This window comes from Lissotriton vulgaris, chromosome 11 (genome assembly GCF_964263255.1).
Source record: "Lissotriton vulgaris chromosome 11, aLisVul1.2, whole genome shotgun sequence".
Classification (NCBI taxonomy): Eukaryota; Metazoa; Chordata; class Amphibia; order Caudata; family Salamandridae; genus Lissotriton; species Lissotriton vulgaris.
In genome coordinates, this window is record NC_141699.1 from 1,039,914,598 (window position 1) to 1,039,931,151 (window position 16,554).

Consider the following 16,554-nt stretch of genomic DNA (forward strand, 5'->3'; position numbering starts at 1 on the left):
CGGGGGATCTCACCACCGCGTCTGCAGCCGTTGTAGCTCTCCGCCCAGAGGGTATGCAACACCGACCAGCCACCAGGAACACTGAAGCCGGGCCGTCTCTCTTACCCCCGCAAGGGTCGGGCACCTCTCTGCTCCCGGCACCAGGATATCGCAGGCCCAAGTTCCCCGGCGCCGCTGGGGGGCTCCGCCTCTGCACGCCCGCTCAGCACTCTCGGGGCCCGGGAACTTGCACGGCGGGGGGGACAACAGCGCTCACAGCCGTCCGATTCAGGATTGCTCAGGCTCCCACACCCCCACAGTCACGGGGGTAGCGTCGGAGCCCCAGGCAGCATGCCTTCACCCCGCCAGCACCACCCAATGCAGGGGACCAGCGGTGCCTCGTGCAGGCCGCACTACGCTGCTCCGTCACCAGCGGAGTAAATTGCAAAAGGAGGGCACCAAACGACGCCAAATCGCCTTGCCAATGCCGATGGGCACCAAACCGGGTGGTATACAAAGCTAATATTCTTGCGGCGCCGGAGGGACCGAGAAACGCGTCCTACTCCACCGCCATCTTGGCCACACCCCCTTCTTTATGATTTTAAAGAATCTTCTTGAGAATCTGTAAGAGCTATCCAGATAATCCAGCATATATGGGATGAAGGACTGAAACTAATGAAAAATCCGGCCTCAGTTCCAGCTTCACTTCAAAATATTGAACTGAGACATCTCCAGCATGCCTGATTGGACATCTGCGTCCTGAAGCAGTTGTAACACAAGCAGCAAAGAGACACTCCAAAAATCCGGTGACTGCCTGTTTGGCCCTGCCTGATAAAGAAGGTAAAAGGAAGGATGGTGTAGGAAAACGATTTGCTGTTATGGCGGCAGCTTCTATCAAGGCAGCAAACGCACTGGCACTAATTAGTAGATTCAATAGGCAGATGTGGTCGGACATTGCACCAATTCTGTCCCATCTCCCAGAGGACAAAAAAGAAAAAGCGTCTTCAAGATGGAGCCAGAGCAGCGTCAGAGTCCATTGATGTAGCAATGGATATTGTGTCTGTGGGATTCAGGCAAATGGCTGGAGCGGTGGCTCTACGTAGGCGGTGGCTCTATGTAGGCTGGGATGGCTAAAGTCAACCTCTTTTAGACCGGAAGTCCAGGCAAAAATCATGGACATGCCTTTTGATGGAGAAAGTCTGTTCAGAAAGCATATTGATGAGGCGCTTCAGGGAATACAAGCAGACACTGACACAGCAAGAGATCTGGGGTCTTTACAACAGGGCCGTTTAAAATCTTTTCGTGGCGAAGGATCGAGAGGACAAGTGTTGTTGAATGTTTAATGACAGTGGCGTCGCAGCAGTAATTCCACACTTGTTGGGACTAGGATCGGTCCGATACTCCATCTCTGGATTTGCTGTTCAGACAAGAGCGGCAGGGTGAAGGCTTGTGGGATCAGCAGTAGTGATGCCGCCAACAAGGGTGCAGCTGACAGGGAAAGAAGGCACTACCCACATGGGGGAAGGTACTTACTGCAGGTGCCCTAATCCTAGCCACGCCCACCACATGTTATTCGCCTATCACAGCGATGCAGACATTTTATAAACTGGACTCCAACAGCACTGTTTGTTTGGGGAATGGCGTCTGAAGAATGAAACGCTCCGAAATGCATTATGTGGTCCAAATAAATACGCTGTTCCAAACAAGCCTGAGTGTGTGCCGGTTCTTTCGCTGGAGAGACCTTGGTTTGTGTATGTGTATATATATATATATATATATATATATATATATATATATACACACACATATTTTCGAATGTAAAGAGCTGTTTCAAAATTCTTAATAAATCCTTTCTTTAAAAAAAAAAAAAAAGCACAGCAGAGCCCTGAGACAGAGGGGTCTAGCCTAGAAACGCTCTTTGGTATAAGGACTGCTATCTATTCTGATACAGAAAAGGGGGTGGTGATGAAGAGAGTGTCTGAATTAAGCAGACCACTCTTACCCAGTCCAAAGATCAGGGCTTGATCCATCACCGTTTTTTAGCTCACTGCACCATCCCAGCTCAGAACCTGGCTACATGCAAATTAGTCTGTTCCTGTCCCAGTGCATGATGGGAACAGGGCAAACCAAACTACCAAGCCAATTCTTACACTGGGAAGGAAACAAGCTACCGGGGACCGGTTTCTGGCATTTCAGCCGTCGTCGGCCCGGCTTGCTTGAATCCTGATGGTGCAATGAGCAAGGGACTCACATCTGAGTATACCCTTCCACGCTTATGGTGGACAAAATGATTCAGAAAAGGGGGTGGTGATGAACAGAGTGTCTGAATTAAGCAGACCACTCCTACCCAGTCCAAAGATCAGGGCTTGATCCATCACCGTTTTTTAGCTCACTGCACCATCCCAGCTCAGAACCTGGCTACATGCAAATTAGTCTGTTCCTGTCCCAGTGCATGATGGGAACAGGGCAAACCAAACTACCAAGCCAATTCTTATACTGGGAAGGAAACAAGCTACCGGGGACCGGTTTCTGGCATTTCAGCCGTCGTCGGCCCAGCTTGCTTGAATCCTGATGTTTTTTGGCCACTATAGGTGTGGCAGGGTATACTCAGACACGAGTCCCTTGCTCACTGCACCATCAGGATTCAAGCAAGCCGGGCCGACGACGGCTGAAATGCCAGAAACCGGTCCCCGGAAGCTTGTCTCCTTTCTGGTGAAGAATTGGCTTGGTAGTTTAGTCTGTCCTGTTCCCATGATGCACTGGGCCAGGGACAGACTGATTTGCATATAGCCAGGTTCTGAGCTGGGATGGTGCAGTGAGCTAAATAACGGTGATGGATCAAGCCCTGATCTTTGGACTGGGTAAGAGTGGTCTGCTTAATTAAGACACTCTGTTCATCACCACCCCCTTTCTGAATCGTTTTTGGCCACTATAGGTGTGGCAGGGTATACTCAGACACGAGTCCCTTGCTCACTGCACCATCAGGATTCAAGCAAGCCGGGCCGACGACTGCTGAAATGCCAGAAACCGGTCCCCGGAAGCTTGTCTCCTTTCTGGTGAAGAATTGGCTTGGTAGTTTAGTCTGCCCTGTTCCCATGATGCACTGGGCCAGGGACAGACTGATTTGCATATAGCCAGGTTCTGAGCTGGGATGGTGCAGTGAGCTAAATAACGGTGATGGATCAAGCCCTGATCTTTAGACTGGGTAAGAGTGGTCTGCTTAATTCAGACTCTCTGTTCATCACCACCCCCTTTTCTGAATCGTTTTTGGCCACTATAGGTGTGGCAGGGTATACTAAGACATGAGTCCCTTGCTCACTGCACCATCAGGATTCAAGCAAGCCGGGCCGACGACGGCTGAAATGCCAGAAACCGGTCCCGGAAGCTTGTCTCCTTTCTGGTGAAGAATTGGCTTGGTAGTTTAGTCTGCCCTGTTCCCATGATGCACTGAGCCAGGGGCAGACTGATTTGCATATAGCCAGGTTCTGAGCTGGGATGGTGCAGTGAGCTAAATAACGGTGATGGATCAAGCCCTGATCTTTGGACTGGGTAAGAGTGGTCTGCTTAATTCAGACACTCTGTTCATCACCACCCCCTTTTCTGAATCATCTATTCTGATACAGCATGTGAATCTATGAAAGATTCAATACTGGAGAAAAAATGAGTTACTTACCTGTACACTATGGTTCTCCAGTATTATCGTTCATAGACTCACATGTGGCCCGCCCTCCTCCCCGTTTCTTCTTGGGTAGAGCACCTTTATCTCTGGTTTCTTTCGTACCTCACTCTTAAGCTGTTGGAAATCTGATGCATGGTGGCTCTGCTGGGGATGATGTATGTTGGGGCTGGCAACTTATTGGCTGTGGTTTGGACCACATAATAAGGGGGAGAGGTTGCCTAATGTTATGTTTCTATATGGTTACCAGGCAGTTTTGTTCTTCTACTGCTATGGTTATTCATCTATAGGCTGGCTTCTGCTGTCGACAGACCAAACGATTAAATCTCCGCTTAACACTCCCTTCCATAAGGCCAAGCACTGAAAAGACTGATGGAGATGGCTAAAAGGAATGAATACTTAAGTAGAAAAATTAAATAGGTCCTGTATTTCTGGTTGGTCTTTTGAGAGCAATCAGCGCACTGGTAGGGGAATGACTCCACATGGGATTACAATGTCTTTGAAGGTAGAAATCTTGAGCCGCAGGGTAGGATGTAGAGTTGGGAGATATACAAGAACCACTCTTCACTAATTGTACTTATTGTGTTTAGGTTACATAAAGGTTGGCCACTGTCTCGTCCTGATAGTAGGGCGTGTAGTATAATATAGATCAATTGTAGACAATGGGAGTTCTAGAAAGAAAGGGTAAACGTCCCCAATAATGGACCATTTTATAGTTCCTAGAAAAACACATTGCATCAGCTGTTTTCGATTCAGTTTCCAGACCGTCCCAAAGGGTGAAGACTGTTTGGCTGCTTTGCCAAAGCCTGTTCCATGACTTGATTAAAAAATTGTTGGAAGACACTTTCTTGAATTAACTCACCGGACCTCACAGAGTAGGGCACTCGCTTGAGAATGTCTCTTTGCATATTGTGATTTGTAGTCCTTTTAAGGTCCTTATTAAATCACTTCTATAAGTCCCAGAACTCCAATCCTTATCCTGAACTGCATGAAATAATCCTAAGGCCCACAAACCGCAAGATCTCTGACACTCAGAGGGTGATTGAGCTCTCCACTGCTTGTGTGGTGAAGTTGTCTGCTGTGGGAGCTGGATGCCTGAATACCCCAGTGTAGGTTTGTAGCCTGCAAATTTCCAGAATAGAGAAATCTGATGATGAGGGTACCTTTATAAAAAGCACTATGTGAACTTGGTTCCTTTTTAGGGAACCATCACACTTCAATATTTCAAGAGGAATGAATCTGATTGACATCTAACAGCATATTCCTTAACTTAGAATAGCTCTCCAGGCGTCAGACTAGATCAGGAAAATCTTTTTTCCCCAGAAATACCGCTGCACGCCGGGAGGTGGCGTCGCCTGGCTCCGTTCTGATGTCGTCCATGAAAGTGACGTCAATGGAGCTATACTTCTTTTCCGCGTCCTAATGCGGATCAAGGAAAGTGATATCTCTGGCCTGTTTCTGTTATCCTCAGGCCTTCGAGACGCCTTTTTGCGTCAGGAACAGTGTGTTTCGATGCCTGCGGGCATCAAGTCTTGCCGGTCCTGCTCGCGACAGATATCGGTGACAGACTTTTACGAAATATGTATGTGGTGCTTGGCCGAGCATCACGACTACGAAGAGTGTGATGCTTGCCGCCAGCTCCGACCGAAATCCCTGTGGGAACGCCGCCTGAAGCTGCTGTCTGCCCGGATATCCCGAATGGACCCCTCGCGACAACGGTCTCCTTCTCCAGCAGAGACGTCCGCACAGCGCCAGTCTTCACAGGAGGTCGTTCCTGTTCGGGGCAGGTCCTGGGACCGTTGCTGTCGTTCGCCTACCTCAGACGTAAGTCGTGGAAGTCATTGGCTTCGCGTTGACATGTCCTTGGGGCCCGCTGCTCCCGGTCTTTGCTGGACTCGGGCACTCAGGAGTCGAACCCCGCATATCCCCCATTTCCGGGTGCTGGGGCGACTCGACCTGAGATGGAGGACTACTGCAGGGCTCTGCAGTCCGTTCTTGCTTTGCCCCCCTCCCTGGTGCGCCTTTGGGCCCCACAGGGGGGTAGGAACTCAGGTCGGGACCCTCGGCCCTGACCGAGTGCCCTGACTCCGCCTCCTAAATCGCTGCAGTGTCGGGTCACGGCCAGGAGGGGCATCCCATGAGGTCTAGCACTTCCATTGTGCCGTCGCACATCCTTCCGAGGCTCCCTGCTGTGTCGCTGCACGACGCCAATTCGGCGCACTCTCTCCCGGCAGGTTTTCCCCTCGGGTGAATTTGGGTTGATGCTGGCCCAACACCAGTCAAAGCCTTTTCAGAGGTCGCTGATTTTATTTTTGTTTTTAAATATATTTTTATTGCAGATTCATAAACAAAGTATTGAAATAGTTCAACCTTCCCCCCCCTGATCATCATAAAGCACATTTCCGTCATAAAATTGCACACAGCCATTCAGCCCACATCCCGGAGGCTGGGCAGCGTATCTGTCCGATCCATTGATGATGTCAAGGAAGCCACCTCAATGGAGATGTCCGGTCAACAACATAATTTAGCATCTGCTTTTCTATAACACCCAAAGCCCTCCCTCATGCCCTCAGCCGAATATAGCAATTCACCAGCGGTGAATGATGTCATTCTCAGCAGTTCCCGCCCCATCCAATCACACTACACAGTCCCCCCCGTGATAATTCTCCCAAATTTCTATTGTGGACCAATCTATGTGTTAACCGGAACTCCATACCCCGAATATCCTTTCCCCTACTCCAATCATCCCTTAGTCTTCACCCTCTGTCAAATAGTCCTTCAGAGCCTGTACTATCGCCTCCCAGGCCCTCGCCATCTCCAAGCCCTTCACATTTGCTGTCCTAGCGGCTTGCCGCAGCCTAACCACGCTCACACCTGGACCATTTCTGCAGCTCATTCATCCATCTCCTGACTGATGGGCCTTCCTTAGATATCCAGTGCCAGGTGATCTCTCTCTGGGCCAGTATAAGTCCGAGGTAAATGAACTTACTTGTGATTTTTGTGTTGGCCGTGTGAGGGAACCAAAGCAGGAGACATGCCATGTCATACTCCACTTGACGATCAGTAACTGCGTTGAGAAGCTCCCCTATCTCCGTCCAATACGTCCCCAGTTTCGGGCAACCCCATAGCAAATGGTCAGCTCCACCTCAGGTGCCAAACATCTCGGGCATGCTGCATCCTGTACCCGGAAGTACCTTCTTATCTATCCCTGGGGTCAGATAGGCCCTGTGTAGCACAAAGAAATGCACTTGCTGAAAGCGGGCATTTCTGCATCCCTTCCATGTCCTCTTCAGAATGTGTCCCCAAACCGTGTCTGGTATGGGTTTGCCTATACTCCCCTCCCATGTCTCTTTCAGGGCTGTAAGCGGTTCTAGTCCCTCATGCAGCATTCTAGAGTGGAGGCAAGTATCCGCCTTAATTGTACCCGCAGCCATCACTACATATTGACAAGCCATAGTCGTGCTGGGTTCTGCCAACCCCCCTCTCCAGTGTTTCTGCATTGCCGCGACCACCGTCGCATATAACGGGTAACTCCCATCCGGGAGGCCAAATTGGTCTTGCAGTGCTCTAAAGGGGACCAGCACCCCATCAATATACAAGTCTCTCACCATCTGTAGGCCCAGATCCTCCCATTCCAATAGCGGAGACCAGTCTCCTCCATGTGGCAGCGCTGTCAGCATCCCCAGAGGAATCTCCGGCGCATATGGGCGCGCCGCCTTCGCTCTCTTCAAGTTCCTATGCCAACACAGCCGCAGGGTCCTCTCCTCCATGGTCAAGCCTCTCAACTCTAATTTCTGTTGCATAATTATATATGATAGGATATGTCTCTGGATGCCCTTCCCCCTTACTTGGTCTGGTCCTCTAAATTCTCTAGCAATGTTTTGGGGTAGTATCTGTAGCTGTGCCGCTAGGTAGTTTAATTCAAAATCGGGAACCGCCATCCCTCCCTCAAGTTCGGGTCTCATCAGTGTAGTCAGTGCTACCCTACGCCTACCATGCCCCCAGAGAAAATCAATAACCCTCGTTCTCAATTCTCTAAAGATCCGCTGAGGAACCCACACCGGCAATGTGCGAAAGTAGTAGAGCAACCTGGGCAAAGCCACCATCTTCAGCATTGCCACCCGGCTCTGCACCGATAGAGGTAGGGAGGCCCAAAAAGTCATGCACCCCCTCAGAGCCCTAATACAGCGTCCTATATTCCCTTCCAGCATATCTATAGCATCGTGGTATATGCGGACCCCTAAATAGGTAAAGCAAGTCCCTTCCCAAACAACATCTACTGTTAGAGGAGGATAAGGCGTATCCGTCCGCAACGGAAAAACACATGTCTTGTTCCAATTTACTTTAAGGTCCGACAGTCTCCCAAAACTTGACAGGATCGCCACTGCTCCTTCCAGTGCCCCTCCTGTATCTTCCAGGTACAGCAACAGATCGTCCGCGTACAATGATATGTGATGAAACTCCCCACCATTTCCAATCCCATGGTACAGTGCCCCTGCCCGTGCCTGGGCCGCCAGCGGCTCCATCGCCAACGCGAATAACAGAGGAGATAGCGAGCATCCCTGCCTCGTCCCCCTACACACCGGGTAATCGGAGGATATAACAGGACCCAGTCTCACCCTAGCTGTCGCGGAAGAATAGAGAACTCTCGTCCAGCGCCCAAATCTTTCACCTAGACCAAACTTCTCTAGTACTTTATCAAGGTACCCCCATTCTAGGCTATCGAAAGCTTTCTCGATATCCACCGACAACACTGCTGGCTTTTGATCTGACTCCAGGTGACTTTCCATTATTCGGATTAAACGGCGGATATTTATTGTGGTGTTCCTAGTAGGAATGAACCCGGCTTGGTCCGTATGAATTAGCCTGGTCATGTGCGACAATAGTCTAGTGGCCAAAATGCGACTTAGAATCTTGTAGTCCACCGTCAACATGGACAGCGGCCTGTATGATGTAAGGTCGGTGGCCTCCCTACCAGGTTTCAGCAACGGGACCACCAGCACTTCCCTCATCGATCGAGGTAGACGCCCCAGTTCCAAGGCTTCAGAGTATACCTCTAGCAGCCTGGGTGCCAAAACATCTATATATTTTGCATAGAATTCGATCGGCAGGCCATCCACTCCCGGCGTCTTGTTCCTAGCCATCTGCTTGATGGCCACTCTAATCTCCGACACCGCGATGTCACCGCCCAATTCCTTCGCAGTATCCTCATCTAGCACCGGGAGTTGAACACTCGCCAGGTAATTCTCAATGTCAGATGCTTCAACTTCTAGCTGACTTTCGTACAGCGTCGAATAGTATGTCAAGAAGCGCAACAAAACTGCGGCCTGCAAATAGACCACCTCTCCCGTCTCCACCTTTATACTCATGACTGGGCACCCTCTAGGTTCTGGATTATCAGGTTTAGCCAGCAATGTACCCACCTTGTCCCTTTCTGCATGCACCTTGGTTATATACAACTTATAATCATAACACCGCAGTCATTCTGTTTCTGTCGCAACCAGTTCCTTTGTTCGGAGGTCGCTGATGCCGGCTCAATGACGCCTCGATGCCAGCACCATCTCCGGCTTTATTTGTGGAGGATGTGGTCCCAGTGGATTCCCCACCCCCGGAAGCATTTCCATGCTCTCTGGAGCGTGCACCAGTGGGTCATTGGCCGGGTTCATCCTTTTGCTGAGCCCCTGTTGGGTGGCCGGATTAGCTTGCATCCATCACCTACTTATGACTTCCTGTCACCGCCTCGCGGGGCCAGGGAGGCTAGTGGGACGTTTTGCAGGTCTGTTTGCAGGGCTGTGGATATTTTGAGGGTACAGCCGCCCTCAGTCTTTAGGCCTTCGGAACCGTTGCTGGATCTTCCCCATCAGGGCGCGGGGGACATAGAGCAATTGTTGCCATTTGCGGAGTCATTATATGACATCCTTCCTGGGACGTGGGCAAGACCCTCTCCGGGGACCACGTGGATCTTGCTGTGGCACATCGCCTTCCCCTGGCTCCTGATGACCCCGCCTGTTTGACCCACCACCCTGGGGCTCGGGGACTTGTGCTTCCAACAGCTCTCTTCTCTTCTCGGGTATATATCTTTTTGTAATGTGCTGCTAACACTTCGGTTATTTGTTGGGGTTCAGTCGTTATCTGTCCTCGTCTAGCTGAATCTGTGCCACCCATTTACTAGCCCTCTCCTTCTTTTCGAGCCATGCCAAGGGCTTACCTGCTTTATCGCTTAATTCGTAAATAGTGTGTTGGGTTTTAGTGAGTGTAGTTTGTCTCTTCCCATGCGTAGGATTTGTATGCCTGTTGTGCCAGGTGTAATTTATGTGTGGTTTCCTCAGTAGTGTCCTTTCCATGGGCTGCTTCTGCCAGCGATACTTCTAATTCCAGACTTTCAATTTGATGTCACGGAGCCCTTTTATGACCCGTAACTAGGGAGATTGCGTGCCCTCGAAGTACCGTTTGATAGGCCTCCCGTAGTGTTGTTGGGGAGTGGACCAAATGTTGGTTTTCCTCAAAATAGTTCTTTGTCGTTTTGAGGAGATCCTTACTGATTTTGTGATTTTTGAGGTATCTGGGGTGTAGTGGAAACAACCTGCGCCGTCTCGGGGTAGAGGCTGAATATGTAATGAGCACTGGAGAGTGATCTGATATACCCTTGGGTAAATATGTAATCTCTGTCATTTTTTCCAGCCCTGATGCTAATGTGAAGATGTAATCTAGTCTGTAGAGGCTATTATGTACTCCAGAGTGGAATGTATATTGCTGCTCTGTCGGGTATCTGGTCCTCCAGACATCTATTAGGCCAAGAGCCTCTATGAATTCCACCAGTTTGAGGTTTGCACCACTGGAGTCTCTAGGGGGTTTTCTATCCATGGATGAGTTCATGGTTGCATTGAAATCGCCCCCCATTATCAGTTCGCCGTGTGGGAGTGTCAATAGGAATTTCCCCAGGTCCGGGAAGTAGGTCTGGTGTAGCATCAGTGGGATATAAACTGTCACTATGTTGTAGCTTCTACCGTCTCATTGACATGTTATCGCTGCAAATCGCCCTTGGTCCTCCTTGTGGGCCCCATTTATGATTAACGGGAAGCTCTTATTTACTAAGATCCCCACCCCCCGGGAATCAGAGGTAAAGTCAGAGTGTACTATCATTTGAAACCCCATCTATCTAAAGCTTTGCAGGTCGTCTCTGTTAGCTGTATTTCCTGGAGAAGCGCAACAGCGGGACCCTTACATCTTAGGTACTGCAGGACCAAGCTGCGCTTTATCGTATCTCTCAGGCCATTCACATTCCATGACAGCACCCCAAACGGAGGGCAGGACTGTCGGGAGGCCTGTACCTGGGGGTCCGAGTCACCAATCACTGTGTTTATTTGGGTCATGGTTGATTTTTAACACGTCTTGAATCGTCCATTCTGTATTCCCTCTGTTGTCTCTAAGCGTGACCTCTGTTACTGCACCTGTCTTCAAAAAAGAACTTCATTAACTGTACCCATCCCCTCTCCCTCCTCCCTGCAGAGCGGATTTACAACTACCCCCACCTCAATTTAGCAGAGTACTTTGTCCCCATAACTTTGTACTTGCGTAAGGGGGGAGAGTTACTCCACGTCCTCCGGCCATTCCCCTTGATTCCTCATAGTCCAATACTATCGAACTGCTCCATCAGATAGTCCGACCCAGTGCTCAATTGTCAATGGGACCACCACCTGCTGCTCGCTGGACCTGGAATCACATAGTCCTACTGAATTCTTGGCGGTGGGCTGCTGCGCTCTTTTCGATGCATATTTTTCCATTTAACGCTGCGGCCAACTCGTCGTGGAGTGTTCAGCATGGTTCAAAGTTCCACTAGACAAGGTATCAAACCGAGTCATCGTTAAAAGTTGGGTGAGTGCCTGCCAATGCTTCCGTCTCTGCTACTGGTGCTAGGCCTGATTTGGTGGGCTGTTGCCGCTGCCTTGTTCCTTGTCGATTGGATCCTTTGGCTGGGTGCCATCCCTCCAGCCAGTCTTGGGCTTCTCCTTGCATCATGAAAAACCAGCTTTTCTCCTCTGCTTCTACCCTCAATTTTGCTGGGAAGAGCATTGCGTGTTTAAGTTCTCGACTGCGTAACTCCTTTTTGACTTCTAGAAAATTCCGGCGTTGCTTTGTCACAGCAGCCGTGTAGTCCGGGTAGAGGGTCACATTACAGTTGTCCCCCTGTAGCGGGGGAGCAACTCTGGCTGTCTGCAGATTTGTATCTCAATCCCTGAAATTTAAAAAGCGTGCCAATTGTATCCCAATCCCTGAAATTGAAAATGCGTGTCAGAATAGGTCGTGGGGGGTCCCCAGGTCTGGGTTCCCCCCCGGTACTCGGTGGGCTCTTTCCACTGAGTAGAAGCTGGAGAGTCCACGCGGCTGCAGTTGGGTTTGAACCAGGTCTTCTACGAAGATATCTAATGCCGGTCCTTTGGCGCTTTCTGGCACTCCAACCAGGCGTATATTATTGCGTTGCAAACTCCTCTCCTGATCGTCCAGCTTTTCTGCCATCTGCTTAGTTACCAATTCTAAGTGGCGCACTTGCCGTTGCAGGGCTACTGTGTCAGTCGAGAGAGTGGCGGTGGTGGTTTCCACTGCTGGTATTCTAGTGCTCATTTTAGAGACATCCGCTCATAGCAGCGATATGTCGCAGGAGATAATGTCAATGGATGTTTGGATTTGTTGTAAGGTGGTTATCACATCTTGCAATGTGACGTCTTTGGGCTTTGCAGTCTGTAGGTCTCTTTCAACACTGGGGGTAAAGCAAATGTGTCCGGCTGTACCTTAATAAAGGCATATTTGTCCAAACGGTTACTTTGCACCGTTCGCTGTCCTCAGCCCCCCATAGTCCCTGCATTGCAGGGGGGTGTTTGGTCACTAGGGGGAGGGAGACAGTAATCGCCGCTGCCTGCCAATGGAGAGTATCCTCCTCTTGCGGCCTTTCGGTCTTCCTGCCTCGCGTCGCCGCCATCTTCAGACGCAGGTATTGGCAGAGGGACATTGTCTTTGCGTGTGCTCTGTGGCACCTCTCTCCTCAGTCCTTCTAGGATAGGATAGGATAGGATAGGATAGGATAGGATGTACATTTGTATAGCGCGAATTGCTGCCCGGAGGCGTCCAAGCGCTAGGAGAGCCGAATACCTACAGCAGGCCTCGAAAGAGAATTAGGGGTGAAATTAGCTAAACAGAATGAAATAAATGGGTCTTTAGTTGTCTACGGAAGGTTGAGAGGTTAGAATTAGCTCTATGGTGCAGTGGGAGGGCGTTCCAGGCTCTGGCACCGTTGTAAGAGAAGGTCCTGCCTCCGGATCTGGATCTTTTTATTTTGGGGGTTTTTGCAAGAAATGTTTGACTGGAGCGGAGGCTTCTGTTGGGCACATAATGGGTAATTAAGTCTTGGGTAATTTTAGGGCCAGTGTTCCAGAAGGCCTGGTGCGCAGTGCACATGGCTTTAAACAGGACCCTCTGTCGCACCGGTAGCCAGTGGAGGGTAGTCAGGCCTGCTCTCACTGACAGTCTGCGGGGGAGGTCTAGTAGAATGCGCGCTGCGCAGTTTTGAACTATCTGGAGCCTTCTGAGAGTGGATTCGGGGGCACCAAGATAAAGTATATTGTTAAAGTTGCGTCGCGATTGAATTAAGCCTTGTACGGCAGTTTGTTTGGCATCCCAGGGAAGGAGGGGGAGGATTCTTTTCAGCATCTTCATGATGCCAAAGCAGGTGGCCGAAAGTTTTGTAGACTGTATATTAAAGGACAGGGATCTGTCCAGCCACACTCCAAGGCTTTTGATGCTGTTTTTGGGAGTGGATGGGGGGCCCAGGCTGGGTGGCCACAAAGAGGGGGGAATACTAGGGTCTGGAGAGCCCAGGAGCATCAGCTCCGTTTTGTCCCCATTCAGTTTTAACGAAGAAAGGGACATCCAGGTCTTCACTTCCTCAAGGCACTCTCTAAGCCCGCCTGGAGCCGATGGAGTGGCTTCCTGAGTCATGGAGACCACCAGCTGCGTATCGTCCGCGTAGGAAATGATCTTAATCCCATACGAGTGGACGACGTCAGCCAGCGGCCTCATGTACAGGTTAAAAAGTGCAGGGCTTAGAGATGATCCCTGAGGGACTCCACATTTCAAAGGTCTACTGGCAGAGACAGACTCGTCTTCAAACACACAGAAGGATCTGTCTTGAAGGAAGGATTTGAACCAAGACAAGGCTTTGTCTTCAATCCCAACCTGGGACATGCGATATAGCAGAGTGTTATGGCTAACCGTGTCAAAGGCCGCACTGAGATCAAGGAGGATCACTGCCACTGATCCACTGCAACACTGGGGGGCTTTGCAGGGTACCCCGGTTCCTCAAGGCTACAGCGTTCTGTCCCTATGCCTGCAGTGTTTCAGGTGTCGCTTCCTGCAGGGATGGCTGCCATATTGTCGTAACTGCAAGTGGAGCAGGAGTATTGCACTGGTGTATGCCCTCAATCAGGTGATCATAGCAGATCACCTCTCTATTGACACCTTGAAGCAATATCCCTGTGTAGGCCGGGAATCCACAGCTCATGTAAGGCAGCCTCAGTCTTTTTTATTCCAGCATTCTGGCCAGTAACAACGCCTCTTTATACAGTTCTTGGGCTGGTGGAGCTATATCTGTCCTGCGGTAGGTGGAGGGATGGTGTGGCGGACCTGTTTGCTACCAGCACCGCTTAGGCATGCGCATTACCTTCTCTGTCCTCCGGCAGCCTCCTCAGTCGTTCTGCGCAGCTGGCGCCGTGCTGATGGTATGCCGGGTTCCCTTCGTGCGGTTTTAGTTTCTACCTCTGCCACTGATCAGGCCAGTCCCGCCACTGCCCAGGGTGGCTCATCAGGGTACTCCAGGTCCCGCCGCGTCTTCTGAGCCAATGCCGTGGTTCCACCCCTTAGCCTCCGTCGGTCCTGGTTGCATCTACGGAATCAAAAATGCTGCATCTGACACGCATCAGAGCCGCCACCACTGCTTATTTGTAGTGCAGCTGTTGGATGTATGACATGATTTATGGGGAAGCACTGACGAGCGCCCAAGCTCTCACAAGCCGCGGCCATCTTCGCTGGTCCCTAGCCACGCTCCGACTTCCCAGATTTTAATCCTTGTGGAAGATTTTTGTTTTTGTGACGGTGCAGTCACTGTCTTTTCTGTTGCCTGCTCTTGGTTACAGACGTTCTGAGTGGTCAGTCTGTTCAGACGTGTTATTTCCTTATTCTGGTACAGCTGGTTAAGCTGTTTTTACCTTGAGCTTCTGCCTACGAGCTTGTCTCAAGAGAGACCCTTATTTTTGTAGGGTTGTGCCTTACCGTATGTGGGATATTTGTTGGCTGTTATATGGCTACTCTTCCTTACCCAGGAAGTTTTTACTGTTGGAGGATGTCTCCTCTGGTGAGGTCCATGGGGTTGGTTTCTCTCTGGGGGTTCGATTTGGTTGTCTATGGTTGGTCCGTAATTCATCCCTGCCTCTGTAGGGACATCTTTCCCTGCTGTTTCGTTGGGGTTTTCTCACGCCTGTTTTTTCCTGGCGGGTTCTTGCAGCCTCGCTGTGCCCGTCTTGCCTGTCTACAGGTGGACACGCGCCCCTGAGAGGGCAGGTCGCTCTGTTCCACTCCGGAACGGTCTCTTCTGTATTCTGAGTATACTCACCGTATTGTGGCACACAGGTTATGCGCGACGTCTTTTTCTTGTCAAGCACTATCAAGGTTCTTGTCTAAGACGAGGGGAGTTTCCACCAGCTCTGTCTCGGCTGTGCGTTGCCTCCTACCCCGCTTCCCTAGCAGCGTCTCCTGTCCCTTGCTTCTTGTGGAGGAGGGGGTCCATTTTTCCGCTCCTGCCCTTTGCATGTTTCATAGCTCTTCAAGGGGTGGCTCTTGTCTATGACTTACTTCCACCGGTTCCGTGCTCCACCCCAGCTATTTTTCGGGGTGTGGGTTCTTACTCCCATTTGTGGCACTGGCGTTGGGCTTCCCACCAACTGTTTCTCCGGATGTGAGTTCTTACTTCAATTTCTGGCACAGTTGCTTCTTTTAGGTAGCATTACAGTGGTTGTATTCTTCTCGACATTCTCCTTGTTGATTGACGGTGTCAGTGTATGGTGGTGTATGCCTTTTACGACAGGCTCCTGTCTGTGTATTCTCTCCCTCCTTTACTGGGAGTATCGTGGTCTATGTTCCCGCCTGTCTCGCTGGAGACCAGGTTTCTTCTCCGTCTGGGAACTGTGGTTGCTTCTGCATACTGTTACTGTTATGCACACTGGTGCTGTGGTATCGATTGAGCGACTTCCCTTATTTAGGGTTACGTCACTTCAGGTATATGTGGCTACATTCCTTCTATTTGGGTATATGTTGTGGTTTCTACATGCCTCGGGGATGCTCGCTTACTGGGTTCTTTTTGCCTTAGTATCAGGAGTTCTTGATCACTCTCCCCTTCGGGATAGAGTCCTCTGTGTTCTTGCCTTTGCCGGTTATCCCCTCACCGTGGTATCTTTAGTTACGTTTGGCTGCATGCCTGCCTACTGAGCTTTTTGCTCGATGGTAAATCTTCTATATCTGGTGGCACTAGACCATGGGTTCGGCCCTGTCACTGTTGTCAAATGTTCTAAGCGGGTACACTTTAAACGTGTGTTATTCCTTTCACCACACGAGCCCCTTGCGGCTCCTGTTCTTGGCCGGACAGTCTTCGGACTGTCCCCTGTTTAATATTTGCATCCACTGTGGTGTATGTTCAGACAGTATGCTCTACCGTTGTCATGTTGTTTTGCCCCTTTGGGGCTTGATGGGAACTGGTGCTGGGATCCTTCTTTCGACGGATTCCCTGTATTTGTTTCTTACATTTGGCACTGACCTTTCTAGTTCTATTTTTCCTTTCGTCTAGGCCTGAACTA

The 16,554-nt window shown here is 50.3% G+C and overlaps 1 protein-coding gene across 2 annotated transcripts in view; it reads left to right on the plus strand.

Annotated features, from left to right (window-relative positions):
• Positions 1 to 16,554, plus strand: part of GNB4 (G protein subunit beta 4) — a 699,556-nt gene that overhangs the window by 437,233 nt on the left and 245,769 nt on the right. The gene's annotated exons all lie outside the window — the stretch shown is intronic.